Raw genomic sequence first — 10,466 nt, 5'->3', positions numbered from 1 at the left:
GCCTGCCAGAGCCACATTTGCCATGCTTGGGCTGGCTAGAGCCCTTCAATCTTTACTGTTAAGAAGGCTACTTACCGGTCAGCTCGACGTGGTGGCGCACGCCTTTAATCCCAGCACTCGGGAGGCAGAGGCAGGTGGTATCGCTGTGAGTTCGAGGGCAGCCTGGTCTACAAAGTGAGTCCAGTCCAACCAAGGCTACACAGAGAAACCCTATCTCGGAAAAACCAAAAGAAAGGCTACAGAGATGGCTCAGAGGTTAAGAGCACTGACCGCTCTTCCAGAACACCTGAGTTCAATTCACAGCAACCACATGGTGGCTCACAACCATCTGAGATGTGATCTTGTTTTGTTTTGTTTTGCTTGAGACAGGGTTTCTCTGTGTAGCCTTGCTGTCCTGGACTCCCTTTGTAGACCAGGCTGGCCTCAAACTAACAGCGATCCACCTGCCTCTGCCTCCCAAATGCTGGGATTAAAGGCGTATAATGTGATCTGATGCCCTCTTCTGCCGTGCAGGAGGACATACAGGCAGAGCACTGTATCCATAATAATAAATAAACAAAACTTTTTTTAAAGGCTATAGGCTATCAATGTCTACATCTAGAACCTTCCTGAAGCTCTGCTGGCTGAGCAGGGCCGGGCTCTGGCAACAACGGAGTGAGGAGGGGACTTGTAGGCCTTGTTTCCCACTGTCCTCACTCTCAGACTCAGCTGCTTCCTAGACAAGAAGTGACCTCGCCTCACAGGCAGGACAACAGGCTGGCAGAGTCCCCTCGGCACCCCAAAGTTCAATCCTCTGAACCATCGTCCCTGGGGAGTGAGTGGGGCTTGTAATTTATTCTCAGTGGTCTTTCTTTCTGTCCAACTCAGGAGTCAGAGGTGTGGTCTGTCCGTCCTGGTGGGGAAGGCATTGCTTTTCATACCCTGGAGCGAGACAAAGGCTCCATTGTCCCCTTCATAGTCCACCTACTGCCCTCCTTCTGCCAGTCAGACCCCATCTCCTTAAAGCTCCATGAGTGACCTCCCAAGACAGCCCCACGACCTGGAGACTGGGTGGTCAAAGTATGAGCCTATGGGGGGACATAACGTCAACCACGAAACCACAGTCTGAGTCTGCGGAGCAAGTGATGACACCTGTAGTAACTACAGGTCCCTCTTTCTTTCTTTTTCTTTTTCTTTTTTCTTTTTTCTTTTCTTTCTTTCTTTCTTTCTTTCTTTTTTTTCTTTTTGGTTTCTCTCTGTGTAGCCTTGGCTGTCCTGGACTCACTTTGTAGACCAGGCTGGCCTAGAACTCACAGCTATCTGGGGAGCATGCCACGCACGTGTATGATCCTGTAATCCCTGGGGAAGGAGCATTGAAATTATTCCAATCTCACCATCCTGCTCGGGCGGGGCACTCACAACCAGGCATGGAGTCCCCACCCAGCACTCCACTTGCTTGACTCCAGTTGATTGCCTGGTGTAGAAGCGACAGTCAAGTTACCTTCAGTGGAGACCACTTATCTCATTGGAAGGAGAAGGAACACCACCACGCCTGGCTCCTGGTTTGGATGTTCCTAATGGCTAATGGTGTTGAACGTCCTTCCTTGTGTGACATGCAGTCTGTGCATCCTCCTCAGTGAAAAGTCTCAAGCCATTTGCCAAGTCTCTGACTGGGTAGACTCAACGATCCACAGACCATACATCATATTCATTTTAAAAGAACAGTTCGGGGGTGGGTGGGTGGTGCATGCCTTTAATCCCAGCACTCGAGATGCAGAGGCAGGGGGATTGCTGTGAGTTCAAACCCAGCCTGGTCTACAAAGAGAGTCCAGGACAGCCAATGCTACACAGAGAAACCCTGTCTCAAAAAAAAAAAAAAAAAAAAAAGCAGTTGAGTGGTGATTTGGATTTATCTATCTATTTTAGGTCTGTGCAGCACATGCACATCTCGTGCCCTCAGAGGTCAGAAGAGGGAGTTAGAATCCCTAAAGTGGAGTTGTGAGACGCCATGAGGGTGCTGGGGCTAGAACCTTCCTCTGCAAGTGAGGCCAGCGTTAACTGCCGAGCCTTTCTTCCCCCTACTCAGCCCCAGTTCAGTGGTTTAAAGTATATAAATGGAGCTGCGAAACTATCCCCACCTCCAAGTTTAGAACATTTGATCAACTCCCCCCCCCAAACAACGCTGTCTCGTTAGCGTTCGCTCCCCGTTTCCTCTCAATACCCCCCAGCTAACCGCTGAATCTGCGTTCCGCCCCAACGCCCTTTCTTTTTCACTTTAGCGGCACCGCGCGAAGCCGTGGTATCGGGTGGTTGGTGTCTTTCCAGTAATGTGTTCCAAAGTGCGTTCGTAATGCGGCGTTTACTATGCAAGGCTCCATTTCCCTTTCCTCGTTAAATAGTCTGCGGCCTGGATATGCCATGTTTTGTCCCCTCGGCCTCACTTGAGGGACATCGGGGCTGTTCCTTCCTCTGTGAGCGCGAGCTGAAGTTTCCGGGTGGGTAAATTTTTTTTTTTTCACTTCTCACATATATGTAGCTCGCTAGGGGTGGAGCTGCAGAGAGATTCAATGCTTAATCTTTGAGCAAATGTTTTGAAGCAGCTTTTCCAGAGCGACTGGATCATTTTATGTCTGCTCCAGTGGAAAATGAAACATTCCAGCCGGGGCGGTTGTGGCGCACGCCTTTAATCCTAGGGCTCGGGAGGCAGAGACAGGCGGATCGCTGTGAGTTCGAGGCCAGCCTGGTCTACAAAGCGAGTCCAGGACAGCCAGGGCTACACATAGAGACTGTGTCTTGAAAAACTAAAAAAAATAAATAAATAAAATAAAGAAAAGAAAAATCCATTTTTTGCACAGGCTCTCCAGTTTTGCATGGTTACCACTTTTTGTTTTGGTGGCTTTATTAGGTGTGTCACAGTGATATCTTATTTGCGTTTTCCTAAAGGCTAGTGACGCTGAAGCCCTTCCCCCTTCTGTCCCTCTCCCTCACTGCCTCTCCCTCCCTCTGATCTCACCTAGCTCAGCCTCATCTTCTTGTCCCCTGCTTCTGAGTGCTGAGACTCATCTGGTTACACGGTGCAGCGTAAGGAACCCACCCAGGACTTCCTGGCTGCTCCCCCGCACCACTAATATTGGTTTTTTGGGTTTTTTTTTCTTTCTTTCTTTCTTTTTCTTTTTTTTTTTTTTTTGAGACAAGATCTCTCTGTGTAACCTTGGCTGTCCTGGACTCACTTTGTAGATCAGGCTGGCTCGAACTCACAGCAATCCGCCTGCCTCTGCCTCCCAGAGCGCTGGGATTAAAGGCCTGAGCCACCACCGCCCAGCTACCATTAATACTGTTATGTGGCTATGTTCTATCTGTAGATCCACTTTGGTAAGACATCTCTTCATGTTGCTGTGTAGCCTGGGATGCCCTGGATCTTGCTAGGCACACTTGCCAGGTTGGCCTCGAACTCGCAGAGATCCCCTTGCCTCTGCCTTTCTGAGTGCTAGTGCGTGTGCCTTCACAGCCAGGTGGGGACTTTTTAAACTGAGGGTTACTTTCTTTCTGTTTTTGTTAGCAGAACTGGAGATTGAATGCAGGCTTGAGGGTGCCGGGCAGACGCCCTACAACTAACCTGTGCCTTCATCCTTGAGTGAAACTTTTTTCTTTCCTTTCTTGCTTTCTTTCTTTTCTTTCTTTCTTTCTTTCTTTCTTTCTTTTTTATTATTTTTTTTTATTTTTTGTTTTTGGTTTTTCAAGACAGGGTCTCTCTGTGTAGCCTTGGCTGTCCTGGACTCGCTTTGTAGACCAGGCTGGCCTCGAACTCACAGCGATCCTCCTGCCTCTGCCTCCCGAGTGCTGGGATTAAAGGTGTGAGCCACCACGCCTGGCTGAAACTTTCTTTCTCTACATTACATCTCAACAGCACCCGCCCTCTCCGCCCCCACAACCTCCAATTTCTCCCAATTCCCTCCTTCCACTTCTCTTCTCCCCTGGATCTCTTCTGAAAAGAGCAGGCCTACCAGGCCATAATAAGTTACAGTAAGACGAGTCATTAAAGCCTCATATTTTTTTTTGACAGGATTTCTCTGTGTAGTCTTAGCTATTCTGGAACTGCTCTGTAGACCAGGCTGGCCTCGAACTCAGAAATCAGCCTGTCTCTGCCTCCCCCGAGTGCTGGGACTGAAGGTGTGTACTGCTGTGCCCTGCTTGACTTTTTCATTTTCATTTTTGAGACAGATCAGTCTTGAATCTGTGATTCTTCTGCCTCAGCCCTGGAGAATCTGGGGTTACAGGCCAGCACCACCGCGCAGAATTAATTTGAGGCAGGGGAGAGTCTAGTTACATAGGCCAGGCTGGCCTCGAACTCATGGAAAGCCTGTTGTCTTCAGCCCCCCAAATGTTAGCATGTTTGCTATAAGCTACCATACCAGGCTTATGTGGAGCTTTTAGTGTTTAATGCGTGTATGCGTACGCAGGCAAGGTTTTCATCTGTAGCCCCGGCTGACCTAGAACTTACTCCAAAGTTCGTTGAAGCCTGGAATACTGAAGCCTGCTTTGAGACATACCTGCGGCCGTGGTGTTGTTGTTTTTTATTCAGCACATTCAGCTTCCATTTTGTTTATAAGGTGAAATTAAGTTCAGATGTTTGGTTTTTTTTTAAACGTCTAGCCTAGCTTCCTAGAAGCAGTTACTCACAGCTGTTAGTAAGTAGCAGATCCTGCCAAAGAGCCAAGTTAACCTACACCAGTAGACACCTTCCAGAGGGTGGGGCTGACCTTATGCTTCACCGTGATGCTTTTGTTTGTTTGTGTTAATTTTTTTCCGAGACAGGGTCTCTCTGTGTAGCCTTGCCTGTCCTGGACTCACTTTGTGGACCAGGCTCGAACTCACAGCGATCCCCCTGCCTCTGCCTCCCGAGGGCTGGGATTAAAGACGTGCGCCACCACGCCCGGCTGGTAGTGGTCTTATTCGTTCCTGGCAGGGTTAACAAGAATCCGTGTAACTAGGGTTACAGATACTTAGGACCCACCCTGTTGGTCCAGTGCAAGAGCCATACGCACTGAGCCCTCTCTCTGAACCATCTCACGACAGCTGCCACGGGTTTTACGAAAACTTCAGTGCTACGTGGTGTGTGATGCTCCCATTAACGCGTCATTTCTCTGTTTGCTTTTACGATTACCTCTTCTAGATCCCTCTCCAATTTAGAGATACTTTCAGGAATCTGCCTAGGATACTGGAGAGTTTATCTTCCCCCACTCGGCCTCCTGTATCTGCAGCTGTCTGCAGATGTTGTCGAATTAATAAAACTTGCTACTGTTATTCTTTCAGATACTTTTAGTTGGGGGGTCTCTGATCACGTGGCCTCCGATAGGTGGCGCTGCTGAGGGAGGTAATGGAACCTGTAAGAGGCGCAAGCTTGCGGGAGGAAGTGCGTCACTCGGGGTGGGCTTGGAGCATTCAGAGCCCCGCCCCGCTCCCAGGTAGTGCTCTCTAGTTGAAGATGTGATTGCTCAGCCTGGGCAGTGGTGGCGCACGCCTTTAATCCTAGCACTGGGGAGGCAGAGGCAAGCGGATCGCTGTGAGTTCGAGGCCAGCCTGGTCTACAAAGCGAGTCTAGGACAGCCAGGGCTACACAGAGAAACCCTGTCTCGGACAAAAAAAAGACGTGATGAACCTTAAGCTATACCAAAATCTTCCTGAGTTGCTTCTGGTCAATGGGGCTTCATCACCACCATGAAAGGTGACTAAGCCTGCCAGCCACCTTCCTGCCTCAGCCCCTCGTGTGTGTGTGATTGTCCTCGAAGGGTTTTTGTAAGGGAGCCTTTGAAATCTTCTTCAGGTAATTCTTCATCAGTGTCATCTTGGTGCCGGTATCTGTAAATTATCTTTCTGCTGCTGGTTTGAGACCTCCTTGTCCTTAGTGTAATGAGTAGTTTTCAGCATTAGCAGCACCTGAGGTCACCCCTGTCTCACACACACACACACACACACACACACACACATGTGCACACACATACACGCTCATGAGTAGAATCTCCCAGTGAGGGGCTGGGGGCGTGGCTCAGTGAGTATAGTGTTTGCCTAGCATGTAGGAAGCCATGACTCCATCCCACTGTCCCACATAAAAGCAGGGGTAATGGCACCCATCTCTAATCCCAGCACTGGGGGTCAGAGGTCCAGGCCATCCTTCACCACATGGGAAGTTTGAAGGCAGCCTGGACCACATGAGGCCCTATCTCAAGAAGAGACGCAGAGGGCAGGCCAGGGAGGTAACTGCTGGACCATCCTTGGAGCTCGGTTTTTAACTGGCGTGAGCTTTGGCTTCGCTCCTCTGAGCCTTCCTGTGCGGCTCACTAAGGCCTGGGAGTTCTAGCTGTACTTAGCAGAAGAGGGAAAAGGAGACTTAAGTCTTTCATATCCTCCACTTTGGGATCTACGGATTCAGCCGAACACGGATCAGAAATGTTATTAGTCCTGGCACTGGGGAGGCAGAGGCAGGCGGATCGCTGTGAGTTCGAGGCCAGCCTGGTCTACAAAGCAAGTCCAGGACAGCCAGGGCTACACAGAGAGACCCTGTCTCGGAAACAACAAGTCATTAGAGGGGCACGTGAGGCTCCACCTCCCTGACGAATCCCTGGTTGTGCTCATCACCATGACTGCATAGTTCCTCCTTTTCAACCACAGTTCTGGGTCAGGGATCAAATCCAGTTATTTGTAGTTGAGTTGTGGGGCAGGCAGTATTCCAGGTTAAAATTAAGTCCTTGCACATGCTAGACAAGTGCTTTACCGCTGAGCCACAGCCCCCAGCCCCTCAGGGGGGGGGGGCAGGAGGGATCTAGGCAGGGAAAAGATTCTACTCTTTTATTGTAGTGGGCAACCCGGACCATCCAGCTCGGGAATTCATCAGACACAGAAGATCCACAAGCTAAGGCCTGACTGCAGAGAGTCAATATGACTTCATGCTCTGGCTCTCCACCGCGGTCTTTTTTCCCTTCTCCCCAGATGACCACATCTGCCTGGCTCCCTCAGGGGCACAGAGAGGAAGGGGCGTGGACAAGCTTGTGAGACTTCACTTACTTTTACTTTCAGACGCTGCTAGGGTTCTGAGGAGAGAACACACCGAGGAGACAGGTAAAAACCATTTTTTAAAATCTTTTCTCTAGCTCTCAGCAAGTAAATATGGCGTGACCCCCTGTGCTGGCTGTGGAGACCTGTTGTTTTCTTTCTTTCTTTCTTTGTTTTGTTGTTGTTGTTGTTGTTGTTTTGTCTTTTGTTTTTTGTTTTTTTGTTTCTTTCTTTCTTTCTTTTTGTTTTTTGTTTTTGTTTTTGTTTTTGTTTTTTTGTTTATTGTTGTTTTTTGAGGTTTCTCTGTGTAGCCTTGGCTGTCCTGGATTCGCCTTGTAGACCAGGCTGGCCTTGAACTCACAGTGATCTATCTGCCTGCCTCTGCCTCCCGAGCGCTGGGATTAAAGGCGTGCGCCACCACTCCTGGCATGTTTTCTTTTATCTAACTTAGGCACAGGCAGAGCCCTGTCTTTCAGCATCTCCCTTTGCCAGGCTTTCTTCCTCTGAGGTAGAAGCAGCGGTTGGATGCCCAGGAGGGAAGGAATGATGGGCTGGAAAGCCAACCCCGGGCTCCCGGACTGAGCGGACCATAGGTCTCTACAGTATGACTTAGTAACTGTTGCTGCCATACCCCACTCAACTGCCTCACCCCTCCAGTGCCCAGGCTCAGGTCCTGTTTCTTATGCTCTGGAGACCCCTGGAAATCCCTTGGGTAGGCGTCTTTGCGCTGGAACTCGCCCTTTCCTCCTCAGGCTGAGTTCTCCAGCCAGGCCCTGCTGAGGCTGGGGCTGGAGGCACCTGCGAGAGGCACAGTGGTCCAGCGCCTGGAGGCTGATTGTTGTCGCAGTCCCTTGTCGCAGCCCCGAGGGGGTGTCCAATCCTGTCCCAATCATGCAAAGCTTTTGAGGGAAAAGATTAAACTAGATCCCATGGCCAAAGAAGTGTAGGTACTGCCTGTCTAACTCGATGTCTAGTTAACATGTGTCACGTGCAGAGCTCATTAGACAGCTTGAGAAGGCCCACAGTAAATAAAGCCTCCTGTTGTACTCAGCTTTTCCCCAGGCATTCCCTGAGCCTGACCAAGTGGCCACGACCTTGACCATAGCCCTGAGCAAGGCATTCCCTGAACCTGAGAACTGAGATCAGCTCTGCCTCAGATGCGTGTGCCGCAGCCTCAGCCCACTCAACTCTTCTACACACCCAGGCCAGGCCAACCCCCCCACGCTGGGGACAGAGCTCAGTGGACTCGTTTCCCCTACACCTGGTTCCCTGCCACCCAACAGCCCTTTCCACCTGTGCTCTGCAGCCTCGGAGATAAATAGCTGAAGCGGGGAGGCTGGTGCTGTGCAAGGAACAGGAGGGTTGGTAGGGCGGGGGGGGGAAGGGACGCGGCTCTGCTCTGACACCGGAGACACACTCGGTTGGCACATCCTGCAAGATCCCTGGGGGCTGACACAGGAGGTCATGGCCACATGAATAGAGTTAAATTTAACTGTATGTAAAGTGTAAGATGGTGGAGGGCAAGCTCACACACACACACACACACACACACACACACACACACACAGAGAGAGAGAGGGGGGAGGAGAGGGAGAGAGAGAGAGAGAGAGAGAGAGAGAGAGAGAGAGAGAGAGAGAGAGGGAATATACTTGGTTATCAGTTATGTATTGGTGGCCTTTAAATACACAGTTAAGTCCTGTCAGGCCACCCACCATGGTATATTTCTGTTGTTTAGCTTTTTGAGACAGGGTCTGGCTTGTTCGGCCAGGTTAGCTTCAAACATGTATTCACAGATAGATTCAGGGGTTTTTAGATGTACACCACCAAGTACTGTTCATAAAACAAGACATTTCTCACGATAATCTGGCTTCTTCCTTATGGTAAAACAGGAGATGATCAGACAAGAGGTCCCCAAACCTACCTGGCAACGACTGGGTGACGTTGTTAGGAAAGGAATGCCGTCCCCTTCTTTTCTATCACCACCTGGGTGCTCAGAAGGAGGTCCATTGGGCCACTCTACTTCTAAGGTTTTCCAAGTCCCTCAAAATGCTCTGATGTCATACTTTGCTGTAAGTTCAGTTCCTTTTTGGGATAGTACTAGGGATTGGACCTAGGGCCCATGATTGTTAGGCAGGGTTCTACCACTGAGCCACGCCCCAGCCCCTCACTGGGGGATTCTAGGCAGGGGCTCTACCACTGAGCCACACCCCAGCCCCTCACTGGGGGATTCTAGGCAGGGGCTCTACCACTGAGCCACACCCCAGCCCCTCACTGGGGGATTCTAGGCAGGGGCTCTACCACTGAGCCACACCCCAGCCCCTCACTGGGGGATCCTAGGCAGGGGCTCTACCACTGAGCCACACCCCAGCCCCTCACTGGGGGATTCTAGGCAGGGGCTCTACCACTGAGCCACACCCCAGCCCCTCACTGGGGGATTCTAGGCAGGGGCTCTACCACTGAGCCACACCCCAGCCCCTCACTGGGGGATCCTAGGCAGGGGCTCTATCACTGAGCCACACCCCAGCCCCTCACTGGGGGATTCTAGGCAGGGGCTCTACCACTGAGCCACACCCCAGCCCCTCACTGGGGGATTCTAGGCAGGGGCTCTACCACTGAGCCACACCCCAGCCCCTCACTGGGGGATTCTAGGCAGGGGCTCTACCACGGAGCCACACCCCGACCCTCACTGGGGGATTCTAGGCAGGGGCTCTACCACGGAGCCACACCCCAGCCCCTCACTGGGGGATTCTAGGCAGGGGCTCTACCACGGAGCCACACCCCAGCCCCTCACTGGGGGATTCTAGGCAGGGGCTCTACCACTGAGCCACACCCCAGCCCCTCACTGGGGGATTCTAGGCAGGGGCTCTATCACTGAGCCACGCCCAGCCCCTCACTGGGGGATTCTAGGCAGGGGCTCCAGAGCCAAGCTATGTCCCCAGTACCTCACTAGGGGATTCCTCTATCACAGAGAGGAGTACACCCCCAGTACTCATTTTACTTTTTGTTTTGAGATAAGGATGTTGTTAAGTTGACTGGACTGGGTTTGTATTTGTTTCATCGCCAAGCTGACCTTAAACTTGCAATTGTCTTGCCTCAGCCTCTGGAGCAACAGGAATTCCAGGCCTGAATCACTATAGGCCTGGCTCAAACTTTTTTTTTTAAGGTGATTCTCCCTGCCGCCCCCGGCCACCCTCCTCCCCCAGAGTCTTTGAAACCACTCTGTCTGTCCCCTGTGTAGTATCTTGGACCAGTATCAGGGGAGATCATTGCTACCTGAGCCTGACATTTGAGGCATATAACAGTCTAGGAGCACAGAGCCTGAGAGCTGGATAAGGAGTTTTAAAAGTCATAAAGGCCGCCAGGCAGTGGTGGCGCACGCCTTTAATCCCAGCGCTCAGGAGGCAGAGGCAGGTGGATCGCTGTGAGTTGGAGGCCAG

General features: G+C 51.2%; 1 protein-coding gene across 2 annotated transcripts in view; it reads left to right on the top strand.

Moving 5' to 3' along the window:
- The first annotated feature begins 2,304 nt into the window (after positions 1-2,304).
- The window catches only part of CD22 (CD22 molecule), a 31,752-nt gene continuing 23,590 nt past the window's right edge, over positions 2,305-10,466 (top strand). Inside the window, exons 1-2 of one of the 2 annotated variants that reach the window (XM_084771084.1) lie at positions 2,305-2,474; positions 6,967-7,095. The gene's annotated coding sequence lies outside the window, so the exon portion shown is untranslated. Of the gene's footprint in view, positions 2,475-6,653; positions 7,096-10,466 lie in introns of those variants that run through there. The other variant, XM_084771083.1, reaches the window with a different exon arrangement.

The sequence above is a fragment of the Acomys minous genome, assembly GCF_964271855.1.
Source record: "Acomys minous genome assembly, chromosome: 20".
Taxonomy (NCBI): domain Eukaryota; kingdom Metazoa; phylum Chordata; class Mammalia; order Rodentia; family Muridae; genus Acomys; species Acomys minous.
The sequence above is the reverse complement of the archived record's forward strand: the minus strand, read 5'-3'. Positions and strand labels throughout refer to the sequence as shown.